The 15,735-nt window shown below is 31.6% G+C and overlaps 1 protein-coding gene across 1 annotated transcript in view; it reads right to left on the bottom strand.

The window, feature by feature from the left end:
- Positions 1–15,076, bottom strand: part of LOC118183175 (uncharacterized) — a 228,045-nt gene extending 212,969 nt beyond the window's left edge. The window contains exon 1 of the mRNA XM_085809159.1: positions 15,034–15,076. The gene's annotated coding sequence lies outside the window, so the exon portion shown is untranslated. The remainder of the gene's footprint in view (positions 1–15,033) is intronic.
- Positions 15,077–15,735: the final 659 nt, after the last annotated feature.

The raw sequence follows: 15,735 nt of genomic DNA, 5'->3' as shown, positions 1-15,735 counted from the left end.
ACATTACTTTAACCAGCAAGGTCGCCGGATCTCTCTCCTATTGAGCACGTTTGGGATATTCTGGGCAGGGTCTTCCAACCAGCTCGGGATGTTGACGATCTAACGCGCAAGTTGGACAGAATTTGGCACGATATTCCTCAGGAGGACATCCGCAACCTCTATCAATCGATGCCAAGCCGAATAACTGCTTGCATAAAGGCCAGAGGTGGGCAAACGCGTTACTGACTTTTTCACTTTGTGAAGCTCTATCACTTCAATAAATCATTTAATTTTTCTGAAACTGTAATCATTTGTTTTTCTGTACATGTACATCACTTATACCGATTTTCGTCCCATTCGGAAAACTTCTTCTTGGTGCGTCTTTTTTTTCTTTTCTTTTTTTTTTTTTCTTTTTTTTTTTTTTTTGTCTAAGAGTGTATATAACGAAAGCTGTTAAATGTATACCAAAGAAATATTACTAAAAACTCATCTCTCCAATGCTGGCTCCTGATTCACCAACCAGGAAGACTATTTTACGAAATCAAATCCTTAGAAATTCAAAAAAGAGCTCTCCTAAAACATTAATATGACTTGATACCTTTTTTTTTTTTTTTTTTTTTTTTCTGGATCCCAGTCTTTTGAAACTTGTTTAGTTAACAGAATGTAATGTTGTGAGAACATAAGTCAGGATGTTATTATTTTTCGTTACCAGCATAAACTCTTACCAGTCAGCGTAATTTAATCCACCCCCTTAAAATATTAAGTCGGTTTGAAATTACCTTTTATAAATAACTTATATTAAAGGTGAAATACAACTATTTTCCTGGAGATAACAGTGGGCGGTTAAAAAAAAGTAGTTTTCGTATAGCAGAATTCGATCTTCCTCCGCCTACCTTTCCAGGAACATTTCTTATTACTGATATTTGCAGTCGTAACATGATCCGTTTGTTGTCTTCGCTTACCGTTGATTTTCTTAGAGGCTGGTCGACGAAAGCGAACCCGAAGATTTTAATCGAAAAGCATTGATTATGGGTCTACTCTTAACCCAACCTTCTCAACTGCCTAGAAGGAGACGGTTCGTATTTTTAATTATTATGTTATTACATATTGTCATCGAAGAAACACATGTCCTTAAAGTTTGAAATCCCGACGGTTAGAATGTTAAATCTTATCATTCAAAGGTTTAACAGCATGAAAACAAGTGCAACAAAAGCATTTAAAAACACTTTTTAAATTATTGCACATTTTATATTCATAATGTGTTTATATAGGCACATTATGCTTCTTCATAAATTAACTATTCTCAAGATTCATCGTCACCGCACGATAATTGAAAACGGAATCTAATACATATAATGGCTAATATATGCGAAAAGCTTTTATTAGCTCTGGATCTAAGTTTTATTTGGTTATGAAATGCACGCGAGGACTATCTATCTAAAGGGCGTTTCCACTGGGGTTTATCTGAGCTAATGGAATCAGTTCTAATAGTCGACTAGCTCCGCTGTGCCTGAAGTTCAGATTTTTCAAGTCGGCTAACGTCAGTTGTGTTCGTTAGCTCAGATAAACCCCAGCGGGAATGGCCCTTAAGGGTAGAGATGCTTTCGCGAAGGACTTTCTAAGGGAAACTGGCTCGTATATATGTTACTTATGGGAAAAAACGCGAAAACGCCCATTCAGCCAGTCCGTCCACTTGGAATCGAACCCAGGTCCTATTACCAGTGTTTAGCCCCCTGCGGCTTGTCCGCTGGTGGGCGTACGATCTAAGGGGCAGTTGATTAGCAGTGCCGGAATCAAAATTTCACTAATATGCTTTTCTTTTATCAATGATAAGGGAGTAATAGTCAGTATTATTTACTTTTATGTATCTTTTTATTAAATTATTATTATTTAATACATACAGATTATAGACCGAATGCAAATTTGATGAGTTAAAATAAAAATATCATATTTGTGTGTATTTTTTGTAGATTTAACGTTCGGATCCCAAAAAGTCATAAAAATAAGTGCCATCCATTTTTCACGATTCTTTTGATTCGATACTGAAACCAATTACCCTTGCAATGACACACACACAAAGCGTGAAGAAAATTACTGAAATTTAAAATACTATTAAACACACAATTGAAACATTGCAAACAAAACTGGAGCCGAATATTGACAAACGGGTATAAGCTCATCAGGATTATTATAGCCTTCTTATTAAACTTACATTATTTAAATTCCTGTGCCTTATAGCATCATTTAGTTAATATGACACTTTAATTACTAATTTCATTATTAATTTCATCACTAATTCATTACTAATTTCATTAAGATTGCCAGTAAACCAAATCTCATCATTACTGTTTTATTTTCTTTCAAATTATTATGAAAAATATAGATATGGGTTCCTAGCGGGGACGTTGGACACTGAATTTCTGTGGACAGTCAGCTAAGAAAGTTTGAGAAATACTGATTTAGACGCTTTAAAAAGGCTTAAGAGAAACGTTTTGGAATAAATTTATGCATCTTCACTAAGCTAATAGATGATTTTGTCAGCCTTTCATCCAGAGAATTGCTTAGGTATCTCTTCTTCCATTCGGAGTTACAGCCTAATAGAATTTTTAAATAAATTGTATTAAATTTTTAAATAAATTGTATTTAATCTTATTTTTGACTGATCCGAGGAGTTATCCGCATGAAAATATCAGTTATATACACTGTGCTTTTTAGTTAATCTATAAAACCGTATAGAGTTTGAGTGAGTTTTTAATGGAAGTTCGCTCTAGAAAATTACTTTGTTGAAACCAGCATGGGGACAAGAATCAGAAAACTGACTACAAGTTCTAAATGCATCTTAAATTAGAAAATAAGCAAAAGAAACCCAGCAAGTCTTATTTGAGTACTTTTCGCAAAATTTGTTAGTTTTTCGTAATCACTATTTACATTTGATTGCCAAACACATTGGGGGGAAAAAAATTCCTGAACAGTTTGTCCAATATTCAGATATTAACGTTAGATTTTCTGAATCGGATATTTTCGCAACTTTAACTGAATATAAACTAGTGTACTTATGTGTGTTCTGTGACTATATGCATTTATAATCCTGAAAACGAAGCAGAAACATGAAATGTTGATGCTTAAGTAGGACCCGATTATTATTTACGTGTTCCGCTCTAAGGCACTACACGGAAAGCAGGTCTACCTTCGTGGAGGGCTTTTTAAGGGAACTGGCTCGTATGCTGCACATGGGGAAAACCACGAAAACGCCCATGCAACCAGCCCGTTCGCGGGATTCGAACATCGGTTCGAACTACCAGTGTTCAGAGAATTTGCCGCTCGGACATTAGTGAGCAGCAAGATTCTGTAGCATTTTTTTACGGTTCCCTGTGTCCACTTTCGTTGTTTCTATGATGGAAAAACAGAACATTAAGGAACTGCAAGATGATTTGGGGGCCTACATATTTATCTGTTTTCTTTGCATTCGTGTTGAAGCAAAATTGTAAAACGTTTAAAGATGACATGCAGTATCAAACATGTATACAAGAAATGTTTAGCAGAAAAAGAAATAAGGTGTAGAACAGTGTTGAATTTTCATTTATCTTTTTGACCACGTGCATCGATGTGTTACCAATGATCGCGGACCTCCCGGAAGAAAAAGACAGAAGAGGTTAATAAAACGATTCTCTCGGTAATTGATCTTCCAGTTACCACTTTGGGAAAACTGTTATAAAAACAAAGAGCACATTTAATCACACGCTGTTATAACCCAGCAGCAGTCATCTTTTTACTGACATGATCGAATTTTTCCATTAAAATTAGACACGAGATACTACTCGTTATAGTCGCGAAATTTAACACATTCAAGCCCTCTGGAATTATTCGTAGGGGAGAGAGTAAAGAAAGATTAAATCGTTTTAATGATAAAGTTTTGTTTTGCTGTTTATGATACGATATGCGTGTCGACCTATAATAAATGTACCTGTAAATTACGATAGATCAGAGGATCACCCTAGACTAGGGGTTCTCAAACTTTTCAAATTTTGTACCACATGAATATGAAACAAAAATATATGTATTATCATAAAAGCATTTTGCCAGTAAAATTCAATGTATCCTAAATGGAGTGTGTATAATCAAAGAATTTATATTATTTAATTATATTCGTAAATGAAACTTTTACATTAGAATAAAATATAAATAAGTACATATTACGAGTATACTGGAGTGCCGCTACGATTCTTAGAAATCGTAACGTCGAAAAATTGTTTGAAGTTTTTGGACAAGTCGTCATTTCAACATTACAGCTAAAGTCGTAAAATTCAAAAACTTCAAATATATGTGTTTCCCGAATAATAAAAGATTTAAACAAAATATATTAATTATATTCGTAAATGAAACTTTTACATTAGAATAAAATATAAATAAGTACATATTACGAGTATACTGGAGTGCCGCTACGATTCTTAGAAATCGTAACGTCGAAAAATTGTTTGAAGTTCTTGGACAAGTCGTCATTTCAACATTACAGCTAAAGTCGTAAAATTCAAAAACTTCAAATATATGTGTTTCCCGAATAATAAAAGATTTAAACAAAATGTTAAAAGGGGCGCAATTTTACATGCATTTTAAACATTCGTTTAATTTTTTCTGTAAAAATTGTACCACTAAAATTATTGTAATGTACCACCAGTGGTACATGTACCACAGTTTGAAAACCCGGTGCCCTAGACGTATTCGCTATACTTTGTCTAGCTTTAAGACGTTACTTTAAACATATGATTACCTTTCTACATTCGCTTCAAATTCAATATAAAACGTCATTAAAATTGCCCCTCATCTTAAATTTTACGATATTGAAGCACACTTTCTTTCGTCTATAGAGATTAAAGCGGAACAACGGAGTTTTAATTATTTATTCTGGAACTTTTTTCCTCCCCCCAAATTAAAAAAGAATTGTTTCATGAAAAGTATTCTAAACCAGTAACAGTTACAAGGATACTTATAACCTGAATTTTCACTCAACTAGACCTTAAAAATGCGTTCAGTGTTAAGCAAATTCTTTCAAATTCTAGGAATTACTAAGTTTCGAATCTCTAACTTTTAGTGACAAATTTCATGAATTGAAAATAGAATGAATCATTTGCTCCGATATGCTTTAATTTGTTTTGTCGATGAGTACAGGTCGCCTGACCTATTAAATCGGTAGAGCATTATTAAAGACCTCGTTGTTTGAATGGAACTGTTTAACAGGAAGTTTGCCTCAAATGAATGACAGAGTAATACTGTTGGCAAATATGGTTGGCAAATGGTTCGCTGTCACTTTAGCAACACTGACACAACGATAAGAGTTGTCTTGTGCAAACGAAAGGATTGAAAGCCAAAGCGAGAAACCTTACAAATTCGTTTAGGAAAATTTATAAACGCCATTCTCTTAAAAAAGAAAAAAGACGAGAGAAGTTAAGTTTTTTATCTGAAAATTTGCAGCTTTTAACCAAATTTATTCTGTATTCAGTAAAAATCACGGGAATATGAAGAGAAGACGCATGCCTCTCAAGCAACTTTGAAATGTCCTAAGTCAGGAAATGTCAGCGAGGGAGGAGGGGGAATTTCACGGTTTGCTAGGGATTTGTTAAAGACAGAATTGAAATCACGTGGTTCAGAATTGCTATAAAAGTTAAACGTATACACCATTAAGATCAACGAAACGAATAAAAACATTTCTTGATTTCTACTTATGTAACCCAGCAGCAATTTATAGTATATAATTTTTTTTAAATATAATAAACCTTAAATTAAATTTATGTGCACTTTATTATTTATATAGCATTTTTATTATAGCGTATTAAAATAAACTATTTTAAGTTTTATATATTATTTAGAATGCACCACTTAACTCAAAAATACGTCCGAACGGGTAACATCCTAATGCATAGTGAGAATGGAATATAGGGCAAAAAGAATTTGAGACCATTATTTTAAAAAATATTCGCATAATTCTTTAGTCGAGGATATGTCCATACAAGAAAACTTCTTTCTTCTTTATCAATCCATTTTTATAAACAAAATTAACATTGATGAGTGAGAACACTCAGAGGTTACAAAATGGAAGATGTATGTCCTTCGAAGAGGATAAAATGAAATTCTTTTTTGCACTGTTGAACCTAAACGAATAAACAATCCAATACTATTATCCTGTTTATCTTCCTGTTATTCCATAGTCTTAAAAATTAAAAATTCGGAAAGGTTATTTATTACGTTCTGAATGTAACATGTGACACAAAAGTGTCACTTAAAATTGATTGCTGCTAAAATAAACTCAGAATTCGATGGATGTGACATGTTTTAAAGTAACAATAGAATGATTAAAGATTCTTTTGTTAGGGGTGGATGATTCATTTCGAAATTTTTTTTCTAAACACTTTAATCAACAAGCAGAATGAAGAATTATCTGCCAAATGAAAATACTGTATAAACACTGAAGACTTCAAAGCTACAAGGTTGAACGAGAATGCATCGCTGAAATCGGTCACGGAAAACAAACTTGCATTTATAACGCATGACCCAAACCAAATTTACTGGAAGAGAGAGAGAAAAAATAAGATACTACTGCAGAAAAATTTGATTGCTGATTCCAAACAAAGAATATTTAAAACAATGAATTGGTTTATTAGGCATTTTGTCAAGGAAACTTGATATGTGAATAGAAGGAATTCAAATTTAAAATAGGTAATACCTAAAAAATTAACTGTAGAAAAATGTTTACAACAACCAACTATAGCAATGGTTCGTAGGTAATCCTTTAAGTCCAACTGACAACGTGGAACCTCAAGGGTTACTCATTATCATTCAAACAGTTTAGTCAAGCTTATTTTATAGTAGAACTCGCCCTGTCATTATTCGGTGATCAAATATTATTAGTGAAAATTACTAAATTTCAGCAGCACACTAGCATACAAAACTGAAATCTCAGTTACTATGTCTTAGTAGTGGAATAAGGAATTACTGACAGTGACTGAACCAGACAACCCGCTGCCTCCAACAGCAGGAATCTAAACAAAGATGAACAGGTCCTAATTATTGACAAGGCTCCAACCCCGTGTTTTAGAGGGCCAAAAACCATGGAGGTAGGAAGTAAGATGGAGTCGCCCTAAACAAGTTTCTCCGTACCCTGCTCTGAAGCACCGGCGATCCCTACGTGGTGACCAAAACATTGGGTCATTTACCATTGAGTTCTATGGGATTTGACGCGTTCGGGTGTAAATATTTTGTAATTACGTCGCAAATATACATATAAATGTATATATTTTCTTTTTCTACAACATTTCAGAGTCCTAAGTATGTGAAAACAACATACGAGTATTTTTAAACAACATTTCATTCTGAACGGAATTAAATGCTATACTTTTCACAGGACAGTTTTCTCAGAATGGTTTAATTTGAATGAAATATTTTCACAAGTTTTCGTTAATTACATTAGAAAAAAAATTAAGGTAATTCGATTTTATTCGGTTAAGGTACAAAAATTAAGATCAAAGTTTATTGTATTATTAATATTAAAATTATGCATTATTTCTTTTCTATTTATAGAGCTTCTTCCTAAAATACTTTCTTAAATATGACATGATTTTTTGGCTTCTTTTAAATCGAAAAATGTAAGTCATTTTATAATTAATGCTCTATTCGGTTCATTTTAAATTAGAGAATTATTAGGAATTAGCGAAATACTTTAAATAGTACTTGACTTTCTCTGAACATTTCTGAAAGGGAATAAAATAAGTTTTTTTTTAAGTATTATTTAATGCTTGTAACTGAGTTATTATAAAATGTAAGGGGAATAATTCTTTTAATTATACTTATCAGATTTTTTTTTACCGTTCATTTCAACAATACATATTCCAAAACTCTTTATTACGTTCTTAAGTGCGCATCTCATAGCATTTGCTTTACAATACCTTTTAACAGATTGCTTTCCAATACGAACAATTCTTGCTTAAATAGTTTTATAACGTATTTGTCAACAGGATTTCAATTTATGTTTACAATTTAATATTCAGGTTATTATATATTTAGATAACATTTATAATCATTATAAATTAGATACATTTAATCATTAGATTTCTTCACAGTACTTTCACAGTTGTTTATAAGTGAATAAATTCTTCATTTCAAATACATTTATAAATAATTTAATGAATATTTAAGTATTTTGTCAAAGGCAGATACATGCTTTTTGCAAGCACAAGCATAAATACCCATACATATTTCCTATTTATCATTTCCGGCATGTGCAAATCTTTAATTTCTGTGCATTCACTATATTTTTCGTGTAAAGTAATTTACACTAATTTAGCATACACCCGAAAGTTTTACATAAAAAATATATATGAATATAATTTGAATGAAAATTATAAGTATTATTTTTAATACCCACTCAAAGGTCAGTTTTTCTTCAAAATTCCTCCACGATGGCATCTCTCTCTTTAGGCAGATAGCCCTTGCATGCGTTACTCTATTTAATAAAAACTTAATCTGACCTATGTGCCTAATTACAAATATTTTAACATACATAATTTTATATTTACATTTAGCCATCAAGTTTCAAACTTTTCAAATCTTCTAGAAAATAAATTTTGGCAGATCTCTTTTAGCAATTTTTTTAAAATCTATATTTTTGTAGTGCAACAGCTTAGAATTTTATAAAACAAATTCATAATCAAAATCGCTGTTGTTAGTTATCGAAAAATAACCAAGATGTGTTTTTTGCGTAAATGTCGGTAAACTATACAAATTGCTATTATCCATCACACTATGAATGTTTCTTTCATGCGAGAGTGTCCCTTTTTCGATTTCTATGGAACTGTCGTGTGTCGAAATACTATCAGAATCTTGTCAAGCGAGCTTCTGAATGTAAACAAAGAACACACCGTCTGGTGACCCAAGCTTCAAAGCAGTGCTTCACTTCTAGCGCGGAATGGCCCCTCCTCCCTTTCCTACCTCCATGCCAAAAACTATCAAGTAACCTCTCATACTCTTGTGTATCTCTCCCGAAAAGGAAAATGAGCGCTGGAAGCCCCTGATTGACTTCTGTCCCTGAGGTCCCACACTGGCTTAATTGGGCTCTGGGGATGCAGCTGTAATTTTCACACTGAATTAACACTCCAAATCTGTAATTACCGAAATGCTGCTCCGTAGAAAAATTAAAAGTTCAGTATGAAACTCTGAAGGATTCCGTATAAAAAACAAAAATTTAAAATTCGTTAAAAGATAAAAATATTACAAGTAAATTTTATATTTGTCGAAAGAAACGTTAATTGGGTCACGTTGCTTTCACTGCAAAACTTGCACTACGCTATCTTTGTATTTTAAAATCATCTTATTATATCGACTGAATACTACCTCACCTACATACCTACCTAAAAATTACACAAAGACGCTCAAACAGCTGTTATTCACAACCTTTTCTGCGTCATATATTATTGATTACGTCTTTATCATACTGGTTAGATATACATTAGGATTTTACCAGACTGAGCAGCATGTCGGACAACTCTGTCCCAGTTGCATTTTTCGCAAAAACGTTTTTTGCTGTAGATCTGAATAGTACATAGAATTAATGAAAATGATTGGTAATCTAATTGGTAATTCCTATGTGAACATTTTATTTGAAGCCCAAAAATTTGACTGACAGCTTCGATATAATCACATTTCACTCCACGAGATTACGAAAGGAAAGGATCACAAAACGCGTTTACGACTGATAAACAGATCTCTACTTGGCATCCAGTCGACTAGCAAACAAGTGAATAATACCATTGAACGCCGATAGTTCAATCTGGGTTCAAATCCTGGTTAAAGGGGTATCTGTGTAGGTGTTCGTGAAGTTTTCCTCATGTACAATATGAATAGTGCCCGTGTTAATTAGAAAATTCTTGACGAAGACCTCTACTTTAGGCGAATAGCTCTAACATACTTTGCCGGAATCTAATAAATCGAAATCCAACCTGCTTAATATTAGAAGTACCCTACACTTTGAAAGTTGCCAATAGAGCTTTGTTTCAAGAGTTCTCGGGTTAGATTACTCGGACTACGAATAAAATCTTAGCAAACTTTTATCTTCCCTGCCTCCTCCCGCTTCTCGCTATCAGACTATTATGCAAAACAGTTGTATTTATTCCAGGGCCATTTAAAAAAGATCAATGTGCATTTATCTTGAAAAATGGGATTCATAACTTTTAAAAGGCGTTTAAAATCGAACCAAGAAATTTTTTTCGATTTTTTCCTTTTTTTTCCCATATATTACACTAATACTAGTTAAAGGGTTCCGTGATGTTATTTGTAGCAAGCAAAAGGAAATGATTCCGTGATAAAATTTAATTTAGAGATCCTGCTTTGTAACTCATACAGCAACCGAGTAATTGAAACAGAAAGGTCACGTTCTCAGGCAGAGGAAGACTCGAGCAACTCTCATACTTCGAACTCACAGTTTTTAAATGCATACCAAAAAAGAATCACGTTTCGCAAATTAGTTTTCTCTTCTCTAGTAACTATGCTGATAAAAGAAAGCATTCAGAGAGGCGAAAAAAGTGTTTTCTTATATCGATAAAATATACGACGTCTTTAAATAAGAGTTTAACGTAAAAAACTGAGATCAGTTTAAAACAGAAATATTTGAGTATTATTAAGAATTAAAGAAATTCTATTTGCTGAATACACTTCAAATTAACTTCAATTTATTTGCATTTAAAGTTTGAAGCGAAGATGTTTTGGTTGAATTAAGACAGATGCATAGTTACAGAATTAAAACTTATATTGTGTTTTTACTTTCTGAATTACAATTGGATCTTTATTTTGTGTTTAAACTACTTTGCAAAGGAACCGCAGTATCACTTTAGCTTATAGGCAAATAGCTTGAAGAATTTACTTTTTAATATATATATATATATATATATAATATAATTTTAATATATATAATATATATATATATATATATAATTTAATATATATATATATATATATAATTTTTAATATAATATAATATATATATATATATATATATAATATTATATATAAAGTAAATTCTTCTTAATTAAAATTAAATCTTAAAATTAAATCTTTTACATGTTTGCATATTTTAAAATTACTTTTGGCATTTTCCCTTTTTTTATTTTTAGAATTTAAATTTGCTTTTATACTTTTTTACTTTTATACGTATTTGTTAAGAATTTAAATTTGTTTAAATTTATATATATATATATATATATATATATATACTATATATGAGAAGAGAATTCAAAGTGAGGTACAAAATACTGTAACATTCATGTATTATTCTCACAAATTCAACAACAATCTGATAATCTGATCTTGATCCACCTAAACGCGTTTCAGTTTTCTTGGAGTTCGCTATGTAACTGGAGAAATCATTTGTTGGAATATTTTCAGATTTAAGATTTTTACTCTTGTGAAAGTTTCTTTTGTATTTTATAGTGATTATGAGGTGTTTCATTTTTTTTTTTAAATTTATATCTCACTTTCTTATATTGCTGTATTCTGAATTGCTGTTTATTAAATAAGCTGTCGAATTGCATCAGGCAGTTCGATTATGAATGAGGCTGTTCTGAATTTCATGCTCCAAAATCTCTATCATTTTTCAGTTCATAATGAAATTTAACCTTTACAATTTATCATTTCATAAGTGAAGGCCCACTAGCGACCGAACGGTAAGTCAATGAACACTGGTAGTTCGGTCCGAGGTTCGAATTCCACGATGGGCTGGCTGCAGAGGCATTTTCCTGGTTTCCCCCATGTATAACGTGTCTACGAGCTAGTTTTCCTTAGAAATTCCTCCACGAAGGCTAGTTGGTTTATTAGTTGGTTCATGTGAGTACGGCAAAGCCTCAAGAGCCTAATGAGAAAGATGCCTTCCCTGGAGGGCTTTCTAACCTCCACGAGAGCATCCCGTCCTTTAGGCAGGTAGCTCTCGAGTGCTTTGCCATAATCAGATAAACGAAAACACACCAAACCCTTTTATAAGTTAATTCTTTATTTACCAAAAATATTTTCTTCGCAAACTATGACACATTTCCTTGTTTAATTTTCTGAAATATCCATGCTGTCCAAAATTCATCTAATGTGTAATAAATATCTCGGATACTGAGAGTTCTTTGCAGCGTAATTTATTATAAGACAGGGAATTTTCGAAACTTATTCCTTAATTAACAAGAGCATGGTACAATCTTTTGTCGTATTCGTATCGTAATATTTTTTCTTTACAAAGAAGATTTTGAAATACTGCAGGAGTAAATATGTCTTGAAAGGTTTTTTGTGGATCCATGAATCAAATTTAAGAAATTAATCAAATTAGGTATGCCTTCAAAATACAGCAATATAATCAGTTATATATTTAGTAAAAACATAGGAAATTTAGATTTTTTATATGGTCCTTGTAGAAAAGTATTATCATAGAGAACATTATTCTTCATAAACGAATTGGAGGGGGAAAAATTCTCATATGAAAATTTACGCGAGAAAGCATTATTTAAAATTCTGGAACCCTACAAATGATGCTAAAATCAGCTATACATATATTAAGTTTAGGAATGCGAATTTCTAAAGCTGCTGTCAACTAGAAAAATTAGGCATTTTGAAACATACTTCAAATTAATTTTTGTACAAATGATAAAATTCGAAATTCTAATATTTAATGAAAATAACTTTTGTAAGACTCCTATAATGTTTCTCCTTTTCAGGTGAAAGGGATTAACGGCATATACTTCCTTTCCAAGCTCAGTTCTTTACGTAATATAAATTAGGCCCCCTTCTCTCTCTTCTCCTTATAAGGACTTAGCAAGATGAAAAGCAACTTACTGAGTGGACTATTCCTGGATGCCCTGAGTAAAAACTTTATGTATTGTACCCTTCTATTCAACTGTGTCAAATGACTAAAAACTATGCCATAGACTGAATGCTTTGGTTATTTGATTTACTCTTCAAACTAAAAACACAAATCTATAACCAACAGTACGGGAGGTAATCAATCAAGAAATTTAACTCCTTAAACTAAAAACATAAATCTATGACCAACAGTTCGGGAAGTATCTAATAAGGAAATTTCATTCCTTAAACTAAAAACACAAATCCATGACAAACATTTCGGGAGGTATTCAATCGGGAATTTTCATTCCTTAAATTAAAAACAAAAACATATGACCAACAGTTCGGGAGGTATTTAATCGGGAAATTTCTTTGAAATTCTCTGCGTTTCATTGACAGAATCGTAAAATCTTATCGGAGCATTGGCACAAGCCATTACCCAAAGGATTTTTTCAGAAGTGAAGATTTCTCCTAAAAACTCATAGGAGCATTGGCACAACTTGTTAACCAAAGAATTTTTTTAGAAGTGAAAATTTCTTCTAAAAACTGAAATTGTTGCAATTATTTACCCTTTATACTATTAAAAGAAAAGCCTATTTCTCCCTTATAATGAAAGCTGTCATAATTAGGAGTCAAATTGTAGTAACGATATTTATAATCTAAATTTCTCCCACTAGAATTAATTATAATTGTTAGATCATAAAAATATTAATTTTTATCTGATCAGTTTCAAATTAGATAGCCTCATCAATTGACAAAGTATACAGAATGAGAAGTTCCCAATCTTCTAGCTTATTTAGCCCAGTACTTTTATTTTTATTCTTGTAGCCCAGTACTTTTATTTTTATTCTTGTAGCCCAGTACTTTTATTTTTATTGCAGGGAACCGACTAATAAGAACTGTAAATTCTAAAACGCTATAATATGTAATTGTTTAGTCGAATGTGGAAAAAAAAGCGGAAACTATCTCCCTGAACAATGCTGCAATAAGACAGTTAAAATCTCATAATGAAATGTATTTTCGATGTTGAATTTTAACATCAAGACGATTACGTTTATGGCTTTCATACAATCAAGTGAAGACGAATTAAAAATGCACAAGATTTGGAGAAGGCCAAGACCTTTTTATTATCTTTACATATGAATTTAAATAAATTCATTACTATATTACCCAATGTATAACTGAGTACTTTTTTAAGCGGACAAATGCTAATTATCCGGGAGCAAATCTCTGAGCTGATATCGGAAAATATTTCTAAAAAATACTATGCATCGGGATTCGTATTTGGCTTCAAAGTTTCTGAGATATGAGATAATCTTTTCTGGGATATAAATATAAATACATATATATATATATATATATATTTAAAATTGATTGAAAACATAAAAACATAGAAAATTAACAAATTGATTATATAAATAAATATATTGATTATATAATATAAAACATAAAAAATTGATTGAAAAAATGATGAAGTAGAAAATCGCAATATTTTATTAGTTTGACAGGTAAATGCATTGCTTTTCCGCTGAATTAAGAGCTTGAATTTGGAAATAGTCCGAGAGTAAACAAGCAATGGTAGGCAATTAAATTTTGAATTGTAATTAGCAAAGTGAACTGTTATCCTAACATTCTGAATACAAAAGAAAAAAGTTAAAAATAACTTCCTTTAAAATCAAATCTGCAATGCTTTTGTTACTAAAAAAAAAAGGCCATTTTAATTTGTGTATTGCAGTAGTTTTTAAATTTTTAAAATGACTTATTGATATTGTTTACAGTTTTAAAATTAATTTGATTAGCAAATCTCATAGGACTAGGGAGCGAATAAGGTATCAAAAGCTCAGTTTTTGATATTACATTCATTGCTTAGCCAATTACTGAAACTCATCCATTAACAGGGTTTACGAGTACATTCATCCACCGAAATAGTACAAAAACGACATAAAATTGCTCTTCAAAATTTTAAGCCATTCTTATATATATTCTGAATTCTGTTGCAGACATCTTTATACTGCAAAGTAAACAAATTTGCAATAATTTGAGTTACTTACGCAAATTACTATTGCATTACGCAGAATCACAGCCTAGTCGTCTGTTCAATCAATCTTGTGCGTTTGAAAACGAAATGAAAAAAAAAAAAAAAAAAAAAAGAAGAAGAAGAAGAAGAGAGAAGAATTGAAAGAAAAGAAAGCTCACCGGTATTTCATGCGCAGAGTAGCGTGTTCCAACCGCTCACCTGGTCTTCGAAAACAAAACTTGCGAGGCGATGAAAATGCTCTTCGATCACACGCCATTCAGAATTTCAACCGCGACAGCAGCGCTGGAGTTTCGCGAGGTCGCCGTCTAGTTCCGTTTTAAACGTGCAATAATATACAGACCGTAGTCGCTAGTTTTGTTGTCATACAGTATATTCACTATTTTAATCTAAACTCTGATTCTAAAAATACTGCAACCTGATCTTTCAGATTTCTGTTTAACACATCCAAAGCTGGTATAAAACTTGCATTAATGCACTATAAAGTCGTCAAAAAAATTATTTTTCTGAAAAGAAATTTACTGGTTCGTAATGTAAGCTATGTAAACTTAAAAAATTGAAATTAAATGTCTTTCTAATCGAGAGAAATATTATTATATAACTGAGAGAAATATTATATAATGAGAAATATTACAATATATATGATTTATAAAGTAAATAGGACATTCCAAGTTCCAGTTTTTAATCTATGGAACATTTCTGAAATACAAAACAGTAAAAACAGCGTAAATATTTCTCTTCTGTTTGTAAACGAAAATTATTGACATTAAAATAAAAACAAATTTTATCAATTCAATAAAATTCGAACAGAGAAGAGATAAACCTAACAGTTGATTGGAATGTATTACTTGGATAGAGATTTT

Source organism: Stegodyphus dumicola, chromosome X2, assembly GCF_044657685.1.
Source record: "Stegodyphus dumicola isolate Sdum_Otavi_A_Nest chromosome X2, ASM4465768v1".
Taxonomy (NCBI): Eukaryota; Metazoa; Arthropoda; class Arachnida; order Araneae; family Eresidae; genus Stegodyphus; species Stegodyphus dumicola.
The sequence above is the reverse complement of the archived record's forward strand: the minus strand, read 5'-3'. Positions and strand labels throughout refer to the sequence as shown.